Below are 27,733 nucleotides of genomic sequence, written 5' to 3' on the forward strand. Positions count from 1 at the left end.
GATTTTGTGACACATTGTTTCTGGAAACACAGCTAGTTGAACCTCTTTATTGTCATGAAAATCTGCTAAAAATTTTAAACAAACCACTGCCTTTACTAGTTAGCTGGAAAAAGAAAAATCCACCTTCCTTTTTAAAGTAATTTCTTATATTATTTCTACTCTTAAGTTTTGCTTATTATATAAGAGGCAGAAAAATCTGGAAAGGGGAGAGTGAATCTGCCACTGTGCTGTGTGTGTGTCTTTGCAAAAGTGTAGTGTATTTTTGTTGCTGTGCTGTGGTTCTATAGTATGTGTGTGTGTGCAAATATTATAGTAACAGGAGCCATATAATTCCTTATCTATACACAAAAGTTGCGAAGGTTTAACTAAAGGCGGTTTTTAAATTGATGTAACAAGAGGGTCGCACACTTTGTTGCTTCAGTAGGCCGAGTATATTGTACACTCTAGTGCAGGGGTGGGCAAACTTTTTAGCCCAAGAGCCACATCTGGGTATAGAAATTGTATGGTGGGTCATGAATGCTCATGAAATTGGGGTGCGGGAGGGGGTGAGGGATCTAGCTGGGGTTGTGGGCTTCGGGGTGGGGCCAGAAATGAGGGGTTCAGGGTGCAGGAGGGGGCTCCAGGCTGGGCAGAGGGGCTGCGGTGCTGGGGTGAGGGCTCCGGCAGGGGGTGCAGGCTCTGGGATGGGGTTGGGGATGAGGGATTTGGGGTGTAGGAGGGTGTGCCGGGCTATGACCGAGGGGTCTGGAAGGCAGGGGGTGGTGGTGGCTCAGGGCTGAGGCAGGGAATCCGACAGGGGGAAGGAAGTTGAGGGCTTCGACTGGGGGTGTAGGCTCTGAGGTGGGGCAGAGGATGACGGGTTTGGGGTGCAGAAGGGTGCTCTGGGCTGGGACCAAGGGGTTCAGAGGGCGAGAGGGGGATCAGAGCTGGGGCAGGGGGTTGAGGTGAAGGGGGTGGCTCAGAGATGCAAGCTCTGGGCAGCGCTTACCTCAAGCAGTTCCTGGAAGCAGCGGCATGTCCCTTCTCCGGCTCTTATGCGGAGGCGGCTCTGCTACATGCTGCCTTGTCCACACAGGCCACCCTTGCAGCTTCCATTGGCCACAGCTCCTGGCCAATGGGAGCTGTGGGGGCAATGCTTATGGCAGGGGCAGCATGCAGAGCGGAGCCCCCTGGCTGCCCCTATGTGTAAGAGCTAGAGGGGGAAAATGCTGGTGCTTCCAGAAGCCGCACAGAGTGGCCCCCAATCCTGCTCCTCAGATGGAGCGCCGGAGTGGGGCAAGCCCTGAATTAAAACGATTGGTGGGCCAGATGTAGCCCTCGGGCCATAGTTTGCCCACCCCTGCTCTAGGGACTCCGTGTCATACATTTCCCCATTCCCCACAAGATCCCTGTGTGTTACCTTCCTATCCCCCTCTATTTCAGGGACTCCATGCACCCCCCTGCTCATGCCAGGGGCTCTGTGTCTCCCATTCAAATGTTAAACACCATGGCTGGGGCTCCGTGTGCCCCCCATTTCCCTCCACCTCATAGCAAAGGCTCTGTGTGTCTCCATGTTCACCTCCACTATTCTCCCTTCTCCCCTCACTTGCCAGAGGCTTAATATGCCCTCCATTGTGCCCTTCTCCACATTCCATGGCCCCCCATTATTCCCAACCAGGGTTTCAGTCCCTCTCCATTCCCTACTTCCCCCATACCAGGTGCTCTGAGTGCTACCCTTCCTCCCATGACAAGAGTCCCCATTCTCCCTCCCATGCCAAGGGATCCATGTGAGGCCTCATACCCCCTCCCTCAAGCCCACCCTCACAAAAATCTTGTTTCTTTTCCTTCTGCTTAGGAGATAAGCCATTCAGGGCACCAACATTTTTAAAGTATATTTTGGAAGGAAGAGCAGAGCCAAGATGGGCAGAAGGGGCACTATGGGGGGAGGCGTTAATGGCTGTTACCAACTGGTTCTTTGATCTATAATTACAAAGGTGACTGAACCTGCTGGCTCTGCTAACCAGCTCTAAAGGTCTCCCATTTTTCCCCTTTCAGTTTTTACTAAAGTCAATCGGGTTTGACCCACTGATGCCCAGAACAGTCCCTGAATTTTTGGAATTGATTGGAAACAGACAACCAGAGAAATGCCATAAAGCTGAGTATAAAACATCACTTTGCTTGTCCTATTAAACCAAAGCAAACCCCTGTATAGGCACTCTTTCCTTAACCTGTATATTATATAATTTTAACATTCGTTTTAATAACATTTTAAAATTTGATTTAGAGTAAGTTGGATTTGAAAAGTGATTTTAAACTGGAGCAACTTTTGTGAATAGACAAGGCCTAAGTTCTAGCCAGAGTGTCCAATAGCTGCTGTCCTGTATCATGTGTAGTCATTTACACCAAAGTGAGTGACGAATGCTACTTTCTGATTTACTAATCTTTACATCTACTTTGCATAGTAGCGTAAATGACTACACCCACTGTACTGCAATAGAGAATCATATCTGTAGTGTTTCTGTGCTTCACTGTAATATGTATCTCTCTGTCACTGTGTGGTGCTAAGCTGTCTCTTTTTATCAATATGCTGTGTCTGTTATCTTGTGTCCTTGTGGTGCAAGTGTGTCTTTGTGTTGTCTTTTGTGTCCCAGTGTTGTATGGCATGCTGCTGTCATTGTATCACTGTATGTCGTAGTGCTGTGTATTTCTGTCACTTTGTAAAAATATTATTATTTATACTGAAGTAGTGGCTTGGAGCCCTAGACATGGGCCAGGACCCAATTGTTGGGTGCTGCACAAACACAGAACTGCATGATGCATCGCTGTGCTATGTCTCTTTGTGCCATAGTGGTGTCTCAATGGTGCGTCTGTGCTCCTGCTCCGTATTTGTGTCAGTTTCCGTATTTCTCGGTTCAATTTATGGCCCTCCCTCTGTGTTGCAGCAGTGTGTGTCACTGCACTATGTATTATGTTGCTGTGTTACCTCTGTGTGTGTGTGTTTTTGATATGCCTGAGTGTCCGTGTGTCCTAGTGTTTGGTTAAAGCAGGTTGAAATGGGAGGGAGCGCGCCCATCTTGCCCCTCTGAGCAAAGGCTGCAGTGCTGGGGGACAGGAGAGGTAGCTTGGTCGCCCCACTCCTGCTCTCCCACTGCCCTGTCTGGTTCTTTGTCCCTGGGCAGCACTACGGTGTGCATCTGTGCCTGGGTGACGCAGGGTCGCCGGGGAAGGAGGTTGCTCTCTCTCTCCTGGTGTTTCTCCCGGGCTGCGAACGATGCATGGGGCGCCCTGGCCCGCCGCTTTGGTCACTGGGCTGCGGGCGCAGCGTGTCCCTGGCCTATGTCTCCTCCGCTCCTCCCCGCGCACCATTTTCTTTCCCCTCTCAGCAAGGCACAGGGGAAGCAACGCGGCGGCAGCTTCCCCCCTCCTTTCTCCTCAGATGCCCTTTGCTACCGCTGCAGGTTTATTATTACAGCGCGGGGCTGCTCGCTCCTTCCCGCCTCCCGCGCCGGGGCTGGCAGGGCGCCGCGGCTGTGCAGCTCCTTGGCCAGCCTCCCCGCCTGGCACCCCACCAGCCCGGCTCTGGATTATTTGTCTGGAAAGCAGCCGCCGCTCTCCGGGGAAGCGGGGGGGGGGAAGGAGGGCAAGTTAACCGACAGCCGCGCGCCCCAATGGCTGCTCGCTCCTCCCCGGCCCGGCGCTCAGGCCCAGGCAACAGGGCCAGCAGCACCGCCAGAGGAAAGAGGAGCGAGCCGAGCCGAGCCAAATCCCACCCCCCATTCCTCCAGCGAGGCGGCTGCTGCTGGGTTGCCAGTGCTCTCCTCAGTCCGTGCGCAGTGATTGGTCGGCTGGGTCTCTGGCTGCTAGACAGCGGGGGGACTTTGAGTTGAGGATTATTGCAGACTAAGCAGTCTGGCTCTGCAGCAGCAAAGCGGAGGGGGGTGGCGAGAGAGAGTGTGTGTGTGTAACGAGGGGAGGAGGGGGAGAGCTGGCAGCCAGCCAGCCACCATCAGAATTAGCTCATTGTTCAATAGAACCAGCACAGGCAACCAAACCCCAGCCTGGAGAGACTTTCTCCCAGCCGCCCCCACCCCTTTTCTTTTTTCCTCCAAGGCTGCTGCACTTTGGAAGAGGTGCAGTCATTCTTTCCCCACACCCCCAACCCTACCCACTCCCCCCGCAACTATAAATTCCCTTCTGGAGCATGCTGCCCTCTTTTTAATCCACATTTGTGTTTCAGATCATGTAGAAAGGACAGAAAGGGAGCAGGGGCTTTTGTCTGTAAGTATATGCAATTCCAATCCACAGCTCGGAGAGATCTGCACCCCCCCCCTTTTCTTTGTTTCTTTTCATTTCTTTTTGCTCTTGGCTGGACTCTGCTGCAGCAAATTCCCCCTCCCCCCTCCGGCTGCACATTTCAAAATAGGCTTTCTTTAAAAAGAGAAACGTGCAGTATACATATTTGCTTAACCCTTTCTGCTTTAAGGCTGGATTTTGTTTGGGGTTTTGTTGCACTAATGGGGAAAATATGCAAGGTTTTTCTGAAGCTGTGGTTCTCTCTCATTTTTGCAATCATAACCACAAAAATGCATTTTTAAATCGACAGCACTTTGCTAGCATGCATGCAAGACTCTCGGGTGGGATTTTCTACCCCTTGTAAAATGAATCTCCCCTTTCGCCGCCCTAAGAGTGGATTCCTCCCTAGCTGCCGGGGTATATTTTTAGAAAGCAGTCATTCTTCTTGCAGCAACCTTAGGCATTTTTGCATGTGCAGCAGTTACCAAAAAACAGCCACACTTTAAGTGTTTTTATGCAGATTTAGTGATCTACTTTTCAGCAAAGGTTTATATACACGTATCTACATGTGAACTTGCAATCTTATATATGGTGTATGTGTGTATATGTATGCGTGTAAATAAGTTGTAACTAATTAAATTGTATATATGCATATGCTCTGTATACATTTAATATACTTAGTATAAGAAATTTTATTCCATGCATACTGCCAGCTGTTAGATAGAGGGACTGTGCGGTGTAACATAGTAAATAAAGTAGAGACTGCATTGTAGTACAATAATTAAATGTAGAATTGAGATGAAATTGTATAACGTTAAATATTCATTATTTTCCTGTTTAAGAATTGGAGGAGTGAGTAGGGGTGTATATGTGTGTATTTGAGAGAGAGAGAGAAGGGTTACGTAATGCAATGCTATTTCCAAAAATAACCACACTGGACCATAACATTTTATGAAAGTGTGACTTATTTTTGCTGTCTTGATTGCAAACGATTATAGGTGGCAGTAATTCTGGGAACAATGAACAACCTTTACATTCAGTACAGGATGATCTATTTTTGTCCTCTTGTCTAGTGGGTTAACCATTAAGTATGGTGCACTTCAAAGATGTGCAGAGTGCTAAGAATAGCACAGGGCTTTGCAAATCCAGGTAACAGGGATTCCTTTGTCCTATATTTAAGCCTATAGACCACTGAAACACACAGATGCATGCTGTATAAATACACATGTCCTTAGACTAATTTGCATGCCTTCTGATCTTAGCTACTGAAGCATATATTTAGCCAGTATTATAATAAATGAGCCAAAACCTCTTGAATTTTGTGACAGTTATGGTGATATGACTTTTTTTTAAATCATTTGTAGATTATTCTCTTTGTGGTACCGGAGAGAAACTGCAGTCCCAAGACTTAAGAGTCTAAAAATGGTAAGAATTAGTTGTTTTAGCAGAGAATCAGTAGTTTCCCATGCTATCAAATATCAGAATTAACCTCCTTCTCCTAACCCTCACCACATTCAGAAATATGATCTTTAAAGATATCCTTTGGGATTCTGGGGATTTGCCATACAATGATTAATGCACTCTAAAGCCTTTGTGAGTTGGATTTTTCATTTTTAGACATTTTCAACAGAAACCTGAAATCCGTCCTCATGCAGTGAGGTTTATTTAATCAAAACAAGAGAAAATGTTTGCTGTCATGTAAAGAAACATAAGTTGCATAGATGGGAACATGCAGACAAAGCAACATGCCACCAAGTCCATCACAAAAAACAACAATAAAAAGAACTGATCATTGCACATAACAAAACAGTGTTAGTCTGTATAGCAAATATCTAACATGCAAAACAAATGTGCTTTTTATGAAGTAAATTTTCAACAGGAAAACCTCTTTTGGGGAGCTAATTGCTCCCCAAAAAAGGGAAGGTAGGTCTCAGCCCAGCTGAATTGAGGTTTACTGTAATTGTTGAGCAACACTATAACAATTAAATCATTTGAATTTCCCTCTTAGTATTTTTCATTGCATTTTTATTTTTAATCTATTTCTTATGCTATAAAATATTTGTCACAGATATACCATATTACCATGTTTGACCTCTAAGATTATTTATGTATCTAAATATAAATATAGAATCTTCTGACACAGGGGCTTCCAATTTAGGAGGTGATGACCCTCAGACAGTAGGACAAATACAAAGGAAAGGTGTCTGTAGTTTTTTATTACTATTATAGGCTCTGATAAGGCAAACTAAGTAAAATTTGATATTTTTTTGTCCCAATAATACTTTTTTTATTGAAAATGTGCCCATTACTTGAAAAAAGCTGGGAATCCATGCACTGATAAAATTGATACATCTTAGCTCCTACATAAACAGGCTTGGCAGAATTCATTTTTTTTTTAATAATTGGATAATGCTAATATTTTTATCATCAGTTTAAATGTTCACAGTTGTGCAAAATCTTGGGGAGGGGAATCAAACAATTATTTAATAATAGTAGACATTGAGATTCAAAAAGCTAATGCTTTGTAATAGTTAAAACACAAGTTGTCATCATCCCATGTCAAAACATACAAAGTAAACAGCCTTAAGTCAAACTCTAAGAAGTTCTCAAGCAGCATTTTTCTTACTTTGCTGGTCTGTGAATTTCAGTTATTATTGATGGAAATATTTTTTGTCAGTTTGTGTGTATAGTAAAATCAGTTTACTGATAAATGTTTCCAAGGCTGTACATAAACCCTATCATCAGGCTCCTTAGAAAGAACAAAATTCTGTGCTAATTTACACAGGTGCCACCTCATTTCTGAAGTGGAATTACATAGGGTGTATATTAGCCCAGAATTTGGCCTGAAATGTGAGGCATCTGAGTACAATATTTGCATAAAGATAATGCTAAATTAATTAGGATAAATTATATTTTATTTGTCTGATTCTTTTGTTGGAAAGTGTCTTGATATGAAATCTATTATGAAGGCCACTTTTCATATTTGTCTACTGAAACTTTATCATTTGTATCTTCAAACAAGTCATGCAAATTCCTATTCTTCCCAGAGTCTACTTTTATGGAAAGATTTAACTCATTTTCATACAAATGAATATCTTGGGGTAGGGAATTGAAAGGGGAAATGCGCTGTGAATAGAAATCATGTTAACAGTCTTTCAATTTGCACCAGTTTTGGAGTTTCTGTTGGGATGTAGACCATTATTTTTCCCAGTCTGCCAACACCAAGGAGGACAAACTGCCAATGTTTTGTAAAGATTAATACAAATCTTGAGATAGCAGGCAGACTTGTATATGTGATATGAATTTGACACGTGTAACAATCTGCCCTCCCCCATTTAGGCCAAAAGTGGCCATTGATTTTGCCAGCAAATAGTTCTATAAATCAGAGCAGTATGCATGCCAAACCTAACATATAAATTAGAGTTATCCAAATACAGAAAAATAAACATAATTACCCATCTGTTAAGTTTTTCCATTGTTAACTCTGTAGTGCAGTCTAATTAAAATTTCAGTTGGTTGGTCTTAGAAAGTTTTTTTGGGATAAGCTAAAGTTCCACAACTTTTTTGTGATTCTTCCATCAGTGTTTTAACATGAAAGAGACCAGATTCCACATTGGTTTGCACCCTGTGCAAGGTTGCATGAGGTGTAAGTCTTGGCAGAATTTGCCTTCCTAATCCCCCCAACCTCACTTTTTACCACAGTACCACTGACTGTAACGAAATCAGACCACTGACATACTTCTTTCATTACTAACGCAGACATAGTTGCCATTGACATAGTAATAGTATAGTCATTTAGTCCAAATATTTATTTTTTTTGCAGTTCAAATATGCAGGACTATTCCTTCATTTAAAATGTTAAAAATAATAATAATTTATCTACATTGTACTGAGTACTGCTTCCATGCAATTATTAAGTACTTTTACCTACCTTTGGTATTGCTGCAGAATCAAGGGCTCAGTCCTACTTTTACTGAAGTCAGTGAAAGTTTTGGGGTTAGACTTCAGTGGGAACACTTTTAGGCTCATTTTTTTTAACCTTTTTCTCTGTGACCAAAGTGAAGATGTATTATTTATTTGGTTAAACTTATAGTAAACTAAAATTGTGGCTATTGTAGGCTTGTTAAGTAGCACAAATTCATCCTTTGCATAACTTTATCAAAGTCTTCACTTTTCTAGGAGTTTCTGTATGTACTTTTTCCTATTAAATGTGTTTTACAGAATGTATAATTTCAAACACCTTAGAGACTCAATTTTCAGTATTTACTCTGCTTAATACAGGTGGCTTTTCTGGATATACACTTATGATGTGCTAGTACCAGGTTAAGGAATCTTTCCCTGCACTCTGTAATATTAACACGAATAATAAATTAAAACAGGGTTGAAAAGACAGAAAAATGTACATAGTTTTCTTCTGTGGATTTTTGGAGACATTGCATACACATGGCATAGTTTGAAAGTAATTTTAAGTTTAAGGGATCAGTCCTTAGCTTGTGTTACTTTAATTCATTTATTCATTTCATTCATTGTGAAGTAAAAAAGGACCCTTTTTACTTCTTTATGATGTATAAAGAGCAGAAACGTTGAGGTTTTCTTCTTCTCCTCTTCCCCCCCCCCCACCCCCTTTAACATTAGAATTTCAGGCCATGGCTTACTTTTTTCCTGGACAACATAGATAATGAGATTTCACTGCTAACTGAAAAGGGAAGGGATTTTTTTTCAAAATTTTTTTTAAAACCCTTTTTGTTTTGTCATTTGCTTTTATTAAAATCTATTTAACTCATATGCCTAACAGTTGGAAGAAAATATCTTTGACAAAGATTCAAAACTCTGACCATTCAATTAAGGGTTAGGAAGGCTCCCAGTCCATATGTCTGGGTCCTCCAAGAAGACCTGCAGCAAAACCAGACAAGACAAGACTTGGTGTTTTGAAGATAAAAGTGAACAGGCGGTGGTGAGACTATGCAAAGAAGCAAGAAACAGCATAAGCCTGCCATCCTCCCCCCACAGAAGTTCGGTGTAAAGAGAACTTGCAAAATATTATGCTAAGGGATAGGTTTATAGGAGTAATTACCAGTGACCTCAACGGGAGTTATGATTTGTGTGTCAATGACCAAATAGATCCTTTAGAATTCAAATCTGATCTACCTGAGGGAAAAATCAATATTAAAATGTTAAATTTCAGGACAGGCCATTATTTTCATCATGGCATATGCCAGCATTCTTTTTAAATCAATACTGCTGCGACGGCATAGGGATTCAGAACCGTGAAGTATGGGTGCATTGACCGAGAATGTGGGATCAGTTGAAGCTGAGCGTTTCCAAGAATGTGTTCTTGGTAGATTTAGATCAGTTGACACCTCTTACAGCAACGTTTGTATCTTCATAGAGACCTTATTACCAACTTCTTAGTTGACTTCAGGCTTTGCTGCCATGTATGGAGAAAAAATTTGTCCTGGAATTAAAAAATAATTTAGGTGTATTGTGGCAGGGATGCACCCCAGTGCAAAGGTGTTAGATTCACTGCTGATGAAGCATCTGCTCCTAGCTGATCCATGGGTCTTACAGGCTCTCAGCACCTTATGCTCTTCACTTGGAAGAAGGACAATATGATGGTGACATGTTGGAGAGAAAAACAATGGGGGAAGCAGGATTGGCAATTTCCTGGAGGGGGAAAAACTAATTTATGACAAAGTGCTGGTAAATACTAGCTTAAACCAGGATATTGGGAAACATAAATTATTAGAATATACTAATGAAAATTACAGGAACATTTTGCGACTTGATAATAGTTTTGCAATAATATGGTCTGTTTAATTAATTTAAACCAAAAAAGCATCACCCTGAAGCTGTATACTATTGCTTTGGTGATCTCAAACCAAAATTGAAGCTTCTGAATCAGGGAATTCCCCCTTTAACAATGAAAATTATATGTTTGTTTAGAAAATGAAGGAGAATTCCCAGATTTGGACATTTCAGTTTCTGTTTGAGGTAAACTGCCAAACTAACTGTCCTGTCCAGTACTCACTCTCTTGATCTGGCAGGCTGGTATGCAACTGAACTCAGTGAATACAATGATTCAGGTCAGAATATTTCAATATGAGCAAAGGTGGAAGGCCACTTGGCCCAATTCCTGGGTATTTTGAGAAAGGTCATGGAGATGACAAAGAGTCTTAGATGCAGAAACTACAAAGAAAAAGTGAGTGGAAAGGCAGACCGTATGAGGAAGCATTTTTTGCAAAATGCAGTAGAAAGAACAAAGTGACACCAGAACCACTGACTTTGGCTAAATGTAGGGAAAGTATCCAGAATCAGATGGGGAGGATGAAGGTACTGGTATTACCATATTGCCAAGTACATCAAAAAAAATCCAGATCCAGGTTGTCCAAAGATAATGAGGAAGATATATCACATTTTCCCACCACAAATGGATATATTTGTAACAAAAACAAATCTAGAATTTAAACAAAAGATAGAAATTTTTTAAGGCTGTAATATTCCCTTTTTGATTACTAAGCATCCAGCTTTTCAAGCAATGATCAGCAGCCTAAGGCCAGGCTACAAAGCATCCAGTCGAAAGCAGGTAGCGGATGAAATGCTAGATGCATGCTTTCACCCACAAGCCATGTGTAACTGCAACAGATTACACAGAAAAGCAATGACATTAATACAAGATGGCTAGTGTAATGTGCACAATTTCCCAGCAATCGCTAACTGTGCAGATAGAGAAAACTATAGTTTATGTATCAGTATGTGATACTATAGGCAGTAAGATGATTGGAAAGAACTGTGCTACACTGGCAAGGAAAAGGGCTAAGGCATTAGCAAATGAACTGTAGAGTTGTGTTGTTAAGACCTACCTGGCCCCTGGACAATGGGGAAAAAAAGATGCTAAGTATGGGAAGCAATTTGGAAGAAGGTGACGGCATTTTGGTTATGTATGGATATCACGTTGGCTAACTACTTGAACAGGACCTTATTCCAAAGGATGCTGATTGAACGTGTTGTAAATTTAGAAAAGTATTTTTGTAATCCCCATCAGCCTGGTTAAAAAGTCAAAATCTGTAAAACCCCAAATCCCTGGTAACACATGATGGAGTAGTCATATAACATGCCTGGAAACATGCTTTAAAAACTGGCCTCATTATCTCAGGGTTGCCAGTGATCATAAGGCAGAACTTGAAGATAGAATGATCAGTCTAATTAATCATCAAGGGATTTAATGGAAGCAAAGAACATGATCAGTAAGTTGAAACCAGGTGCTGTAGCACTTGACACACTCCAAAGGGACACAAACAGTCAATGTTGCATAAAAATTACATTTGGATCTACTGATAAATGAAAATCTTGCACCACACAAAGCAAAAGTACAAAACAGATTTCATGAGGTGATTACTCTGCATATTGGGCAACCTTCATCCAAAATATGCAGGAAAGAAATTGTCAGCTGAACAAGAAGAAATTACAAGGCAAAAATTGCTCAGCAAAAATCCAACTAGCATATTTACTTACATTTAAAGTAAAAGAAGCTCCGTATCCAAAAATCAATGTTTTCATCCACTATCAAGGAAGAAAATTTCCCCTGTAACATAGTGGAAGAACCTGAAGAGTGTTGATATTCCATCTGACTTCATAGAACTGATAGTGCAATTGCATCAGTGTCCAGCAAGCATAGAACAAATTTTTTCAAACTTTGGCTATATCCATTCAAAACCGAGAAATGGGGTCAGAATAAAATACTATCAAAGTTGGTATTCTGCTCCAGAATGCTGCATGGCCAAATGGACCTGGACTGGTAATCTGTAACTCTGTATGCTTCTGATTGCTCAGTGCTTCAAACCTGCAACTCTGCATTATCATTGTTTTCATATAATTGAATGTTTGAATTTTGTTTATATAATACTGAAAACTGAAATGCGTCATGACGTGTATAACTTCCTTGAAAAAATACCTAACCAAAAAGTATACAGCACATTCCAATGTTCAATATTATAATTACATATAGTAGTAGTATACCCACTGCAGTTTTACTTTATTTGTAAAACCCTAAATTAAACTGCCTTATGTAACCACAATTTGGATTGTAACTAAAACTAAGTGTAATGTGGTGCACTTTAGTTAAACTGTTTTTAAAACTGGGACTAACGAGTTTTCCGGATCTGTAAAAACTACCTCTGATAAATACCATGCCATCCATGGGAGGAAGGCAGCTCTTATCACTAAGAAAGGGAAGCAGCAAATCTGCACTTGAATTCCAGTGGGTCGGGGGGAAAGCATCACATTTCTGTCTAGAAGCTCAAAAGGAAATTGATAATATCGCTATTCAAGTTGGGCAAAGAAATGTATGCAGTACATTAAATTTTATGTTAAAAACCTTATCCTGGTTTAACCTATTGAAAATAGGTTGGTTACTCATGAGTCCCTGCATGTAGGTGGTGCAGTTATGATTGCAAATATTATATGGTACTTATCTAAGTTTAGTTGGGACAAATATTGACAGCTGTACTGCATTCTGTGAAGATCATTGATCAGACTTGGTCTGGCAAAGAAGCATCTGTACATATTTCAGACATATCCTGATGAATATAAAGAGGATGAGGGACTATGATTGGGCGCGGAACCCAGGTTATTAGTAGTCACACACAGGCCAAATATAACCTGGGTTTCATGCATGATAAAACAGGGCCTTAAACATCAAAAAAGCCCTAATAGTTCTCACAACTTGCTGAATACTGAGCCTGGGGCTAGAACTGAGGTCTCCTGCATGGTAGGGTAGACCGGAGCACTAGTCCCTAAGCAGGATCACATTCTGAAGTCAATGGTGTTGCATAGGTTTAACCAAGTGTAGAATTTGGCTCACAGAGATAGAAAGAAAGATCAGTTGTGAGATTTTATCATCATGAGGGTGGGTGGAATGTTTGTTTTTTAAAATGTGCTTATATATTATACATAGGGTACTTTATGGTTTAATTTAGTGTACTTGAATTATGTTTTGTATGAGGTAGAGAACTATAAATTATCATCCCCAGAATGACTGCGTAAAATATAATTCACAGACGTAGACAACATTGATTGGGACAAAAAACATTGAAATAAAAGGACAACTTAAGATGTAGGTTGTATTGAACAAAGATTTATTCATCACTCTGAAACCTCATTAAGCCTTACCAGGTGGGGAGAAAAGTTGGAAAGGTGCAAAATGTTCTCCTCAAATGTTTAAAATGGAATGATATTAAATAATTTGAGTCTGGCACAAAGGCTGCTAGATTGGCAAATTCACTGTAGTATCACTGAAAGAGTCCCTGTATAGAAGTTCCTTTGATGGCTACTGTTGTTTCCGTTTCTAAACACTACACTTTTAAAAATCTCACAATATATAACCACATATTTATTTTTTATCTTACAGGAAAATAGATGCATTTGGAGTAATTTTGTTAAAACTAAACTCTTTCCTATATATTCACATAGCACACATTATGGACATTTTTTGAAAACAAATCGTGTAATGATGTTTGGGTATTCATATTAAAATGAATAGAAACCTTTAAGTTTACTTAATATATACATTATATATGTAATGTATACTCCTCTAAAAAGAATGACTGAATTCTTAATATTGTAATGTTCAAAAGCATGTATTGCCCATTTTATGCCATCAGACAGCTGCTCAAAGATTGTTAAGCTTTTCTTTATGTTGACATGAATGTATCTGGTGATAAATTCTCCAGTATAGAAGTAGTGAGTGGGTGTAATGCTTGGTTACCAGAAGGAAATCCTACTAAAATTTGGAAGGGCAATAACATTGGCAGGTTCTTTTACACTTGAGTTGTCAGCTAAGGAATTAAATAAAGCTACAACACCATCATCAAAAAAACAGTGATTGCCAGGCAAACTATTTTCATTGATATATTTTGCTTTCCAGTTGACTAGAGCTCAAATGATGTATTACGTTATTTACAGCATACATGACAGAGCACAGTTTAGTTTACCATACTTTTTTATGTGGGGTAACTGAAAGTGGAATACATTGCAATAATGGTATTGGCAGTGCAGTGATGTTGCAGGCAAACATAGCAAGACAAACTTTTGAGTACTTATAACAATGTTGGACAAAGCCATAGATACTACAGCCTGTTTCACTTAGATAGGGAATACTGGTCAGGACAGTTGGAGTTGTTTCTTACCCTTTTATAAAAGTGCCTTTGGATCTTTAACATCTGCCAGAGATAGAGGTGACAGAAGGAGAGTGCCCCATGTGGGATCCAACTTTCAGTCCTGAGCTCTGAGAGTAAGTCTACACAGCGAAGAAAAACCCAGAGCTGGCCCATGCCAGCTGACTCAGTCTTGTGGGGTTCAGGCCGGGGGAGCGGTGTTTTGTTGCTGTGTAGACTTCTGGACTCGGGCTGGAGCCCATACTCTAGGACCCTGCAAGGCGGGAGGGTCCCAGAGCCCAGGTGCCAACCCGAGAGCCAGTGTCAGCTAGCATGGGCTAGCTGTGGATTTTTCTTTGCTGCGTAGACATATGTTAAGTTGCATTCTGCAGAAGCAGTGTACCTTGCCCCTAGTTGACAAGTACCATATTGTGGTAAGCTTCCCATGCATTTTATATGAGGAAAGGGATATAAATTTCAGGGTGTATCTTGGAGGATTCCTCCTTCTGAATACCCAACCCACATTATCATTGCAGTAAGTTGTCAGTACTGGGTATCAGGCTAATTCAGGTGGCTCTGAAACAAGAATACTGCCAACTAAGCTACACAGAGACTAGCTATGCTGAGGACATTTGGGGCCAATTTTGTAAGGGACCTCAGCTCTGCATCCAATTTTACAGTTGTCATTTGTTGAAGATGCAAATATTAGCCATTTAAAGGTTGTGCTTGCAAATCTGGTAGTTAATGCTCTGTATTTGAACCCACAAGTGGTTGTATCTTCAAAATTAGACACTACTATTAGTAATCCGAACTGTTACATTTGCTTCATAGAATCATAGGACTTTGAGAGGAAAGGACCTTGAGAGGTCTAGTGTAGTCTAGTCTTAGTCCTTCACTCAAGTCAGAACTAAGTATTACAGACCTCACTGTGCCAGATTATTGTCAATCTGCAATGATTTGGCACAGTAGGATCTATAATACTGTGCTAGAAAATTCCACTGCAGTCCAATAGCATTTGGAAGATTTATCCCTGTAGGAGAACATGTGTTTGCACAATCACTCTCCTTCAGTATTATGGCAGTAGAAGACAATTTAACATTCTGGTTGTAATGCAAATTCAATTAAGCATTTAAAAATATAGTGGAACAGTTGTTTTAGCAGATATGAAAGGAACCCAAATAAATAAAAAGTAGAATTTACCTTTAATTTTCTAAATATATAGATTGTGACACTGATCTCCTTTGCACTACTCTGCACCATCAGTACAAGTCTCCTGCTGTGGAGTATCAACAAAACATCTTAAAACTCTGCACCCATTCACAGTAATGTGGTATTGATAATGTGACAGGTCTTTTAATGACTGCTGTTTTGTGCTAAGTAATGACATGAATGTTAGTTGCACAAAGAAGTCTCTTACTTTTAAACTTCATGTTGTCCTGCTAAAGAAAAGGAGGCGGGGGAGACTTCCATTCTTCCCAGTTAACCTTTTCTAAAGTATTCATGAAATAATTATTTACATCTTAATTACTTTCATACAGCAAGCATATGCCTGTGTGATTGATAGGTGTGATGGACAATCTACTATACAGTTGTAGTTTTCCTCACTGAAATCATGCTAACAATGTGCTTTTTGGCTGTTCTTTATCTACTGTATAGTAATAATCAAAGCACAGTGTAGGGCTGATGATTTTTGGAATAAAGGAGGGCCAGGGAGGATGAGTGTATTGATAAAGCCTCTGTGCATTTTGTGAATTGCTCTTTGGTTTCCATTGCACATCATTATGTTTCTCTGGCTCTGCATTTCATCTGGCATCATGCTACAGCTGTTCTTTATTCCTTCCCATCCGAAGACTCAAACCCCCAACTGTAACAAGATGAAAAAGCCTAAATGAGACAAACAGCCTTTTCCTTTCATTTACCATCTTCCTCACATTCCTCTCTGTGCCCAAAAAAATGAATAGCAAGTTAATTTATTAATTTCTTTTGCTTACCACTTTTTCAGTTTGTCAGTTTCAGAGGAGAGGATGTCATCTGCTCCTCCTCCTCCCAGCCCTGACCCATTGGACTTAATTTTATTAGGTTTCAAATATAAACCCTCTCTTATAAATCAATCTTGTTTGACAGTGTCTCCTTCCATCTTAAAGCTTCCATATTCAATGAGGATTGAAATCAATGGGAATTAGGCACCTAAATGCCTTTGGGGATCTAGGCCAAAGTGCCCCCAACATCTCTTCTGCCCAGGGCCCTGTATGGGGCCAGAGCAGCACGGTTCAAGGGGGGCACTTGGGCAGGCTAAACTGAATATTGTCAGTACATAGCTTCTGCTGATAGGATCTCCTCCACTGGGCAGAATTTAAAAAACTTGAGAAAGTTCTGATTTCTCGTATTTCTCTATGGGGGCTGCTTCCCTGAGTCCATTTCTGCATCAGCCTATCAAAATAGAAGATTGCCACTTGCTTGTCAGTTTTTCTTTCTTAATGTGTTTAAGAAATTTTAATCACAACCTTCAGTGATTTACTCTTCTGTGAAATAAGATGTAGTGATTTGAATATCTTAGGTTACACTGGAGTTTCCCTTTCCAGGAGATTTAGAAGAAGACTTGCATGCAGCTAAAACACTAGAAAGCCATAACCCCCTAAACAACAGTTGCTTTGTGGGATAAACCTCTCTTACACTACATTAGTAATTTAGTGAGCATTAATTATAAGGGGCCTATTGCTGTAGTAAATACAGAATTTAACAGGTGGGATTTTTAAAAGTGCTGAGCATTGTCTCAGCTCTTCTTCCATTGAAGTCAGTGGCAAAACTCCATATTGCTTTCAGGCTTCAGGGGAACACAAACATGCCTTCTGATTTTTTCTTGAATGAGTTAAAAAAAGACTGATTAATGTTCAGATAGCAGTGCTACAAAATAGTGAAGTCTGTTTTAGAAGATACAGCTGGATGTTGATAATGGGCCACTGATTTTAAGCAGAACTTTCCACTGAAGTCAGTGGAGATTTCAGCTTAAAAATGAATGGCAAGTGTATTTCAATGTAATTAGAATTGGGAAAAGTTGTCATAATTGAATGAAAACTGAGAAACCTCAGACTCTGCACAGTAGGGAGAATCTCTGTAGGAAATCCTTGATGCTCACTGTTCCTGCCAAGCAGGCAACTATGTCTGTAATACTGTTATCCTGAAAGAATGTGCATTAGAAAACAACCAAACCGTGGATGAGAAGCTGCCAAACAATTTCAGTGGTGCTGAAGACGGAACCAGGAAAAAATAATTCACAACTTCCCTTTACAAGCTGTGATGCCATTGACTCTTCTCTCATTACTGCACATGTTGAACAATAACTCCCAAACCGCACAAAAAAATCTTCAGGAGGATGCAGGTGTGGAAGTTAGCGATGCAAGATGCAGTATTATCTTTGTGCCTTTCACTGGTTGGTTACATGCGAGATCCCCAGACCAAGTTGTAAAGAACTGTTGCTACCAGTCCATCTTAGAATAAACCTGTGCTACAGAGCCCTTGGAGTCCTAAATTTTCAGAGTTGCAATGGTGGCATTTACACAGGTTCCTGTAGAGTGGGAAAGTATGCCACAGAGGTAGACTGTGGAGTAGGTTTATCCTCTGTGTAGAATGCTGTACTTTTCATCTGTTTTTAAAGCGTGGAAGGCCTGTTGTGCTCTTCTTTCCTCTGTTCCTCACAGTGGAGAGAAGCATATGGTCCTGTATGCCTACTGTTGTTTTACTTTTCTGTCTAATAAAAAAGATTTATCCTGCATAGCACATCTTTCAGGTAAGAGGTAGGATTTCAGTGCTTCAAGGAAGAGTTAATTGTTAGGATTGTTGCGCTTCTCTATGGAATCAGGATTTCTGGAGCCGTGGTAGATTCTTTCAGCACTCCTTTATCCCACATCTCGGGTGGAATACTCTGAAATGATCTGCAACTCATCAAAAGCTGGAGTCTTTTGTATTCAGAGCGGTTGTTGATCTTTATCACAGGAGAAAAAAAAAATCTGGCACAGCAAAGAATTCCAGACTGCTCAGTAGTATATGAAATCTTGTGTGCCTGGTGGAGATTAGGATTTTTTTCAGCCATAATTTAGGGAAAAATAGAAAGAAAGTAATAACTTTTTATGCTCTTTTTTTTGGTAAAGAGTCCTGGAAGAAGCCAGATAAGCAGGTTAACAAGAATGTGCATACTGAAGTTGTCCAATAAAAGGTACAATATGTGTGTGTGAGACATCTAGACTGCTGCTTCTCTGAAGGCTAGATCTGGGCAGCATTTGAAAGATGCTGCTCTCAGGCCATAGGAACTGGGAGTGAGGGAACAACTGTTTCACTTTACCACTTCTTTGTGGCTGATTATGTAGCTCTATTCCTGTTCTGTTATAAATGTCTTCCAAATGTTATAGAAGGAAGACAGAATATAGTGTCCTCTATAGTTGTTGCTTATAAATAAGAGGGCATTATATAAGGGGAAAGATCTGTTAGAGTGAAGGGATTGGTGACAGTTTTAGGGCTCTGACACACTGGTTAAACCTATTCTGAGGGCATTCTGCGCCAAAAAAATAAAAATTCTGCGCACAGTATTTTAAAATTCTGCAAATTTTATTTGACAAAATAACTACATAATCATGCTAGTTTCAATTATTTTGGTAATTTATTTCAAAATACTTGTCAACAGACAAACACAACCCCTGCCCTCCAGAGCCCAGCCATGCTCCCCCATCCACACACACACAAAAATTTCCGCAGGAGTAGAGCATTAAAGAACCCCCCTATGACAACCCAGTTTCTGTTTCTGTGCCTCCTCCTCCCTCAGAGCTCAGCTGGGAGGTCAGACACCCACAACCCTTTCCCCCACAGCCCAACCACGGGCCCCACAGCCAATACACCTGAATCCTCTTTCCTCCCTCGGGAGCCCAGTCACAGTCCCTCCTTTGCCCAGATAGCTGTATGCCCTTCCCACCAGAGCCCAGGGATCCAGAGGGAGAAACACCCTGATGCTCGGTCTCAGGCTTACATGGAGTTTTCTGCACGCTGCCCTCTCCTTCTCTTGGGGCAGGGGTCCCCAGCACGGTGCCCGTGGGCACCATGGCACCTGCGGGGGCACCTAAGTGTATCCTGGTCGGCGGTCAAGCATCTGCAGAAATGCCGCCAAAATTCAGGAGCATTTTGGTGGGATGCTTAACCGTCGCCACGGTCCTTTGTCTGGCGCCTGCCAGACGATAAGGTTGGGGACCACTGCCTTGGGTTATGCTGGGAACTTCAGCTGCCAGGAACCCTCTAGCTCCCTCCCCCTCTCCTCTGCAGTGTATTCTGTGTGCAAGCTGGGCTCTGCCAGGTACAGCAGCCCCTAGTGGCAACTAGCAGGACTACAGCCTATTTCTGTGGGGGAAAGGAAATTCTGCATTCATGTTAATTTCTGCAAAGTTCTGCATTGCAGTGATGCAGAATTCCCCCAAGAGTAACCTATTCCTTGCTGTAATGGTAGGAGGATTCCCAGTTTACATATTTCTTGAGGTGAATGAGGAAAAGGTTCTTTGCACTATGACCTTCTGCTGTGAAAAGGGGTAGAAGTAAACAACATTGTACCCCAGTCTGTGCAGTGATGCTCAACTGTGCTCAGCCCTGGCTTTGTTCCAATATTATTGCCTTTTTTAAATTTTTATTGTAAAAAAATTGAGAGGTTTTTTTTTAAGTTGAAGTTTTATGTTTAAACTTAGTTTCTGTGTCTTAAGTTAATAATAAGCTCCCCATTACAAACTGAGGCCAACTCCAGGCAAGATGCAATATCAACTTGGCACACTGATTTTACTCTAAAGTTCTTGGGTTGATGGCTTCCTTTTTTACTGATTTACTAATACTTTAGGTATGATGCTTGGTGTCTCACATGATTGTGCCAAAATCAATAAAATCTAGGATTATGAGGAACTAAGTTGCCTAAGAAAATGTTTAGGAGCGATCCACTCATGTGGCTTAGGGCTCAACTCTGATTTTCTTGCTGCTTAAGTCAAGCCTTCACATATGCAATAACCACAGAAACGTGCCAAGAAATGAAAATATTAATAATGTGAATCAGAGTTGCTGTGGGAAGCCTACAGTATTTACTTCGTGTGAGCAGCTGGACTGTTGTAAGTCTTTTTTCTTACTCTGTGCTGGAACATTTTTTTTTTTACTTTTGTATCTTTGTATATCTGTTCCTGAAATACTAATCTCAGGCTTTATGCTGACTACAAGTTCTGTGTGTTTTTTATAGTACCCTATCAATCAGCTTCTCTGAACATCTATGCAATTTCTTCCTTATACATAGGTGTGTAGGTTTTAGATGACATTGTAATTTTAATTGATCTTGAGTCGTGGATCTCAATCTTTTCCAAACAGGGATCTCCTTTCCCATTTAATTGGACTGCAGTCATGACTACTTTCCCATTTAATAATATGGGAAAGAAAGGGTGGTCATGACCCCCACGACACCCATCCATGACCCCAGCATTGAGAATAACATAGGAATTGCCATATCAAGTGCAGGGAAGGAATTTTTCCCTGATCAGAGTGGCAGTGACTTTGGGTTTCTTTGCCTCTCTCTGCATCATGGAATGTGGGTCACTTGCCAGGATTATCTGGTTTTCACTCAGTTCCCTGCCACTGCAGGGGCCTTGGGCATTGTTGCACCTCAGTCCTTCCTATTCTCTGCCTGTGGGACATAATAATTTAGTTTCCTGCAGGTTGTAATAGTTTGGTTGTCGGATTTAGTGTGTGGATGGCTGGGGGGTGTTGGTGGCCTGTGATAAAACAGGACATTAGACTAGGTGGTCTGGTGGTCCCTGGCCTTAAACTCTGTGACTCTATGGCAGTGATCCCTGAAAGACTCATTTACTATGCCATTAGCTCTGTTCTTTCAGTTTCTTAAAAGGGTATGCCTCCTCTTCACTGGATGCCATATCAGTCTTATAGTATCCTCTTCAACAAATAATGGACTTTATATTCTATCAAAGGAAAACTCCCCTCACCATCCAGTAATCCTAATAGTGTGTAAAAACTATCCTCAACCTACCTCCTCCCCAGATGCATGGATGGCAATATGACTAGGGGGTTAACAAATTGAGAATATGTCAAACCAAGTGGGAGAGGAGTTCACAAGTTCAGATGACTTGTGAGGAAACTCCTTACCAGCAGCTCTCTCCTGATTACAAGAGAAACTCTAGTTTCAGTATCTCAGCTGATCTCAACTGTGGCACAAGGAGAGAGGCACTCTTGCAAGAAGCAGAGTCCTGAACGCTATAGATCTTTACAGGTATAATCAGTACTTTGAATTCCACCCAGTAGCCAGTGCACTTCCTGTAGTAATCATCACCTTCGGTTGGAATGCTCTCAAAATGCAGTCCCATATGGGAGTGCTTTACATTGGTCTGATGGTAACAAAAAGAATAAGTGTAGTAAAGTTAGCATCCAAATGAAATGGCTTCGCTTTCCTCCCAAATACAGATGGAAAAATGTCTTCTGTTCTATAGCTACCACTTTCACGTACAGTAGTAGGTTTAGTTCCAACTACACTTTTGCGTTACGAACCACAGTGACAATCTGGCAGATGCACTAGTTCATTCAGGGATGTTGTAGAATACTTGCCAGTTCTTCTGGCTCCTCCCCCAATTTACCAACATTATCCCAGTCTCATCAGGATTGAGCCTTTGTTAATTAGTCCTCATCGATGCCTCAATATCTAGTAGACACTAGATAATTGTTTCCATTGCCACATCAGTGACGACAGAGTGATATTTGCAATTCCTTGTGTGACCAGTAACACGGACTGCAGTATGTTCCAGTAGCCCTTTTTGGAGCATGACAAAGGGTATATTCAAAAAGCACATACACTTGCTACTGTAATGAAGTCACCCAGTTTTAGGTAAGGAACATATATAGGCGGGGGTATCAATTCTTTTTGCAGTCATAAAAGGACCACACATGTATTAAATTTGTTACATAGAATCTTATTGACCAACAAAGCATCAGATTATGTAATAAAGTCAAATTACATAGATATCCATTAGCACAGGGGTTCTCAAACGGGGGGTCAGGACCCCTCGGGGTCACGAGGTGTCAGCCTCCATCCATCCCACATCTCGCTTTGCCTCCTGCATTTATAATGTTGTTAAATATATTTAAAAGTGTTTTTATTTATAAGAGAGGATCAAAAGGGGTCACCAATACAAAAGTTTGAGAACCACTGTATTAGCAACTCATGTAACAGAGCCCTCAGGCACTCTGCTCCACAGACATTAGCAAAGGATGCCATCAAAGTCACATGAGCTTTATGAAAGTACATTTTCTACACATCACTATACCTATGGATAACTCTGATAACCACACTATTGTGCCATGCATTTTAATGACAAAAACATGTAAGACAGTCATTTCAACAATGTTGAAAAGATCAGATTTATTATAGAATGATTCAAATTCCTTTCTGAAGATTTTTTTTCCCTAGCACGTTGTATTTTGTATTTGACAATAGGCTTAATTTTCTAAAGAACGCATCATAGAAGAACACCAAATAGCACATTTGGAAAATTGCATTGGCACTTAGTTTGTGTAAAGTGAATGCCAAACTGTGTCCAAATATAGGATTTAGGTGTCCTGTTTGGGTGTCCATTTGTGAATGTCTCCCCATGAAAGAGGGGATCACAGAAGAATAAGTTGCTTGCAAGGACTCACTTGTGCAATCCTGCATTACAGAGCACTGGTTTTCTGCTGAAGAGGATCTTATTCCTTTGAGGATAAAAGAAACACTTTGAATTCCAGAATGTGCTGGACAGCTAGCTTACATAATGCCATTTAGCAAACATCTACAGTGGTGAGATTTGGGGAGCCTGTGAAAGGTATGTGCATTTCTGATGAACCATGGAGCCCTATTGTGTAGGGCAGGGGTTCTCAAACTAGGACCGCCGCTTCTTCAGGGAAAGCCCCTGGCAGGCCGGGCGAGTTTGTTTACCTGCTGCGTCCGCAGATTTGGCCTATTGTGGCTCCCACTGGCTGTGGTTCGCTGCTGTAGGAAGGGTGGCCAGCATGTCCCTCAGCCCGCGCTGCTTCTCGCAGCTCCCATTGGCCTGGAGCGGCAAACAGCAGCCAGTGGGAGCCGCGATTGACCGAACTTGCAGACACGGCAGGTAAACAAACGGGCCCGACCTGCCAGGGGCTTTCCCTGAACAAGCAGTGGCCCTAGTTTGAGAACCACTGGTGTAGGGGACACTGGGCGTACTATCACAGGTATGAGTGTAAGGGCTAGGGCAGAGTTGGTGGCTCTGCCACTACGTGAATCCACCAGGCAGTCTCCACTGCAGATGGAGGAACACAGAAGCTATTCCAGCCCTTATGATAGAATAGCAATTACAGATTGAGGACTGAGAAGTATTCTTCCCTCCGGACCAAAGAGATCCCTAGTACATAGCTTAGTGGCACTGAGAAGGCGAATTGGGGCTTAATGTAGAGAGAAATACATACTTGCAATAAGATATATTAGAACACTCCTAATTCTAGGATAGGCATTTTTAAACATTTACATAGTGTGGGCCACATCTTCATAGAATAGGAGTCTCCTGCTTCTCTGTCCATTCTGGATTGCATGAATCATCTTCCCTACCATTTGTAATCAATCATACACCTAAGAGAATAGCAGCAGTTGCTTACATGGCAAAGATAATATTAAGAAAGTGTTCAATGTATTTTTCAGTCTTTAATCTGATGTATTTTGTGCTTTTTGGGAGAAAAGTTAATGCCACTGTCCTTGTTCTTCGTTTCATCTCCTCCCACTTGTTCTATTCCTCTCCCCCAACTTCCCAATATGTACTACTTTGCTGCCTGGTCCCCTCCTCCTCCTGCACTTGCTTCCCTTTTTGCTTGGCTGCTTTTTTTTCTGAACATGCTGCACAGCCACCTGGTCATCATCTTCCTCCGCTCTCCTGGGTTTACTGGCTAGCTCCATAGCTGGACAGTTGTCCCTGCTGTTGACTAGCAGCTCTGCTCCTGTTTGTGGCACTGACTCTAGCAGTTGCCATCTTTTCCTCCTCAATCTCTCGAGGCAGTCACTAATAGGGACATCTATGCAGAGTCCTCTGTGGTGAAGAGCTTGGATATTTGCAGGAGCAGGTGGAGAGGAGGATGAACCAGTAATCAGTTACTGGTGGCTCTCTGAAGACAATCAACAAGAGCTCTGCAGACCATAGCACTCTCTTAGGATGAGTTTTGCCCTGTATTTTATTCTGTTTCATCATAAGGTTGTTTAGAAGTCCAAACTACCCTGTCTGGTTAGAATGAGACGATTGCCATGAGTTTCTTTGACATATATTTGATGGCCATGATTTTTAAGGCTGACTCTCAAAATAAAGATGAGAAGCACTGTTTTAGGAGAGGCTGTTATGTTACATCAATTCAGCATTAGCAAATTACAAAATTTTACTTTTAAAGAAAAGCGTTTTCCTTTGTGAATTGGTAGACACTATTGTTTATTGCTGAATGTATTGGGGCAAACTCTGAATTGGGCTTATCTCCCCTTGGCTTTGCATCTTCAGATGCATAGTTGAGGCTATCCATAGCGTGCTCAAGATTTTTGAATGAAGACAGAAGGAACCTGCAGTGTACTGATTATTATAAATGAGCAATTTTATGTGATTTTTCCTTGCTTTGCACTGAAGGGGAAACATTTCAGTGCATAAGCACAGAACACTGAAATGGAAGAAATCAACAACTATTATATATGCCTCAGCCAACCAAAAAAATAAAGTGAAGAGTCAAAAAACTGCTGGGGAGACTGACTAATATATTGAAGAGTGATCCGTCTGAGCATTACCAGCTGTGACATATGGAACAAATATGGGCACTCATCTAGAAGGAGGATTAAAAACTAGGGAGTTGGACACTAAAGACTGCAATGCTTGATGTTTTGAACACACAATACAAGAAACAAAAGTAGGAAAACAAATCAAGTGGAAAGGCATTTTTGGAAACTGAAGAAGCTAAAGTGGCAACTGGCTAATAAAACTGGAAGAGAAGAATACAGATTCATATATTCCAGGCAAGAAAGGATCACTGTGACCATCTAATAGGAGCTCCTGTCCAACACACACTGTAGAACTTGCCCCAAAATAATTCCTAGAGCATATATCTTTTTGAAAAACGTTCTATCTTTATTTTGAAAATTGCCAGCAATGGAAAATCCACCATAACCCGTGGTAAATTGTTCCAGTGTTTGATTACCTGCCTTCTTCTTCAACACTTAGCTGAACAATCAGCCATAGCGATTGTTCGCCATTTGGTCCGTTCCTTTGTGGCCGCAAGGGCTTGACAGGCCAAACATCCAATATCAGAACAGACTTGATGCACCCGTGTAATAGGAGGCCTTAATTACCCTCTCTGTTAAAAAAAAATTATACCTTATTTCCAGTCTGAATTTGTCTAGCTTCAACTTCTAGTCATTGGATCGTGTTGTACCTTTCTCTGCTAGATCCAATATTTGTTCCCTTGTAGGCACTTATTGACTGTATTCAAGTCAATCCTTAACCTTCTCTGTGTTAAGTTAAATAATTTGAATTCCTTGAGTCTATCTCATAAGGCATGTTTTCTGATCTTTTACTCATTCTTTTGGCTCTTCTCTGAATCTTCTCCTATCAGTATTCTTTTTGAATTGTGGAGACCAGAACTGGATACAGTATTCAAGCAGCGGTCACAGCAGTGCCAAATGCAGTGGTAAAATAATCTCTTTGCTCCTACTCAAGATTCTCTCATTTATGCATCCCAGGATTGTGTTAGCCCTGTTGGCCACAGTGTATACTGGGAGCTCATGGTCAGCTGATTACCCACCATTACCCCAAAACAGTTTTTAGAGTCACTGCTTTCCAGGATAGAGTCACCCATACTGCAGGTATAGCCAGCATTCTTAGTTACTAGTTGTATACATTTAGCCATATTAAAAAACATTATTTGCTTGTGCCCAGCTTACCAAGGAGTCCAAATTGCTCTGTTATCAGTTACCTGTCATAATCATTATAGGCCACTCCCCCAATTTATCTGGAAACTCAGTGATGATTTTATGATTTCTTCCAGGTCACTGATAAAAGTGTTAAATAGCATAGAAGCCAAGAACCAATCCCTGAGAGACCTACTAGAAACACACCCATTTAATGATGATTCCCTTTTATAGTAACATTTTGAGACCTATCAGTTAGCTTTTTTATCCATTTAATATGTTCCATGTAGATTTTATATCATTCTAGTGTTTTTTTTAAATGAAGATGTCATGTGGTACCAAGTCAAATGCCTTACTATAAGACTATTACATCAACACTATTAACTTGTAATCGCATCAAAAATATATCAAGTTAGATCCTATCAAACTATTTTCCTTAAACCCTTTTTGATTTCCATTAATTATATTATATTAATTATATTATTTCCTTTACATTTTACTGCGAGTCCCATATTAGCTGGTCTATTATCTTGCCCAGGATCAGTGTCAGACTGACAGACCTATAATGGTCATACCAATTACCCTTTTAAAATATTGGTACAATGTTAGCTTTCTTCCAGTTTTCTGGAACTTTTCCAGTGTTCCAGGATTTACTGAACGTCAAAATTAATGGTACAGCAAGCTCCTCAGCCAGCTCTTTTAAAACTCTTGAATTCAGATTGGACCAGCTGATTTAGACATGTCTGACTTTAGTAGCTGCTGTTTAACATCTTCCCTGGATACTAGTGAAATGGAAAGAGTTTTATCATATCCTGACATCATCTTTTTCTCTCAAATATGAAACAGATATTTGTGGAACACTTCTGCCTTTTCTGGATTATTATTGATAATTTCTTCCCATTTCCATCTAGTAATGGACCATTACCATTGTTTTGATTCTTTTGGTTCCTAATATACTTAAACTCCTTCTTATCGTCTTTAACTCCACTGACCATAGATTTATCCTTTTGTCCCTTTGTTTCCCTTATAAGTGTATTATAGTTCCTAGTTTCTGATTCATATTCATTACTATCAACTTCCCCTTTTTTCCATTTGTTATTTTTTTATTTTATAGCTGCCCTCACTTCCCCTCTAACTAGGTTCACTTTTTAACCAATATGACCTTTTTTGGGGGGGTGTCATCTAATAAAGTGTTCTTAATTGGGAATTGTTTATCATTCACATTTTTCTTTTTAAAATTTTTCTCCTATGTGATCTGGCTCATAATTGTTTTTTTCAGCTCTGTGAAATTGGCCCTTTTAAAACATGGAACATTTAAACATGGAAAATTGAGATCACTTATAATGGAATGGAG

At 40.8% G+C, this 27,733-nt stretch overlaps 1 long non-coding RNA gene across 2 annotated transcripts; it reads left to right on the forward strand.

Moving 5' to 3' along the window:
• The first annotated feature begins 3,886 nt into the window (after positions 1–3,886).
• Positions 3,887–27,733, forward strand: LOC115653908. 2 transcript variants are annotated; one of them, XR_004001036.1, is made up of 5 exons: positions 3,887–4,109; positions 4,217–4,257; positions 5,637–5,697; positions 23,154–23,296; positions 27,659–27,733. It is a non-coding gene; the product is annotated as an uncharacterized LOC115653908 (long non-coding RNA). The 2 variants fall into 2 exon arrangements; XR_004001035.1 differs by having other exon boundaries at positions 3,889–4,257.

The sequence above is a fragment of the Gopherus evgoodei genome, chromosome 6 (genome assembly GCF_007399415.2).
Source record: "Gopherus evgoodei ecotype Sinaloan lineage chromosome 6, rGopEvg1_v1.p, whole genome shotgun sequence".
In the NCBI taxonomy this organism is placed as follows: Eukaryota; Metazoa; Chordata; order Testudines; family Testudinidae; genus Gopherus; species Gopherus evgoodei.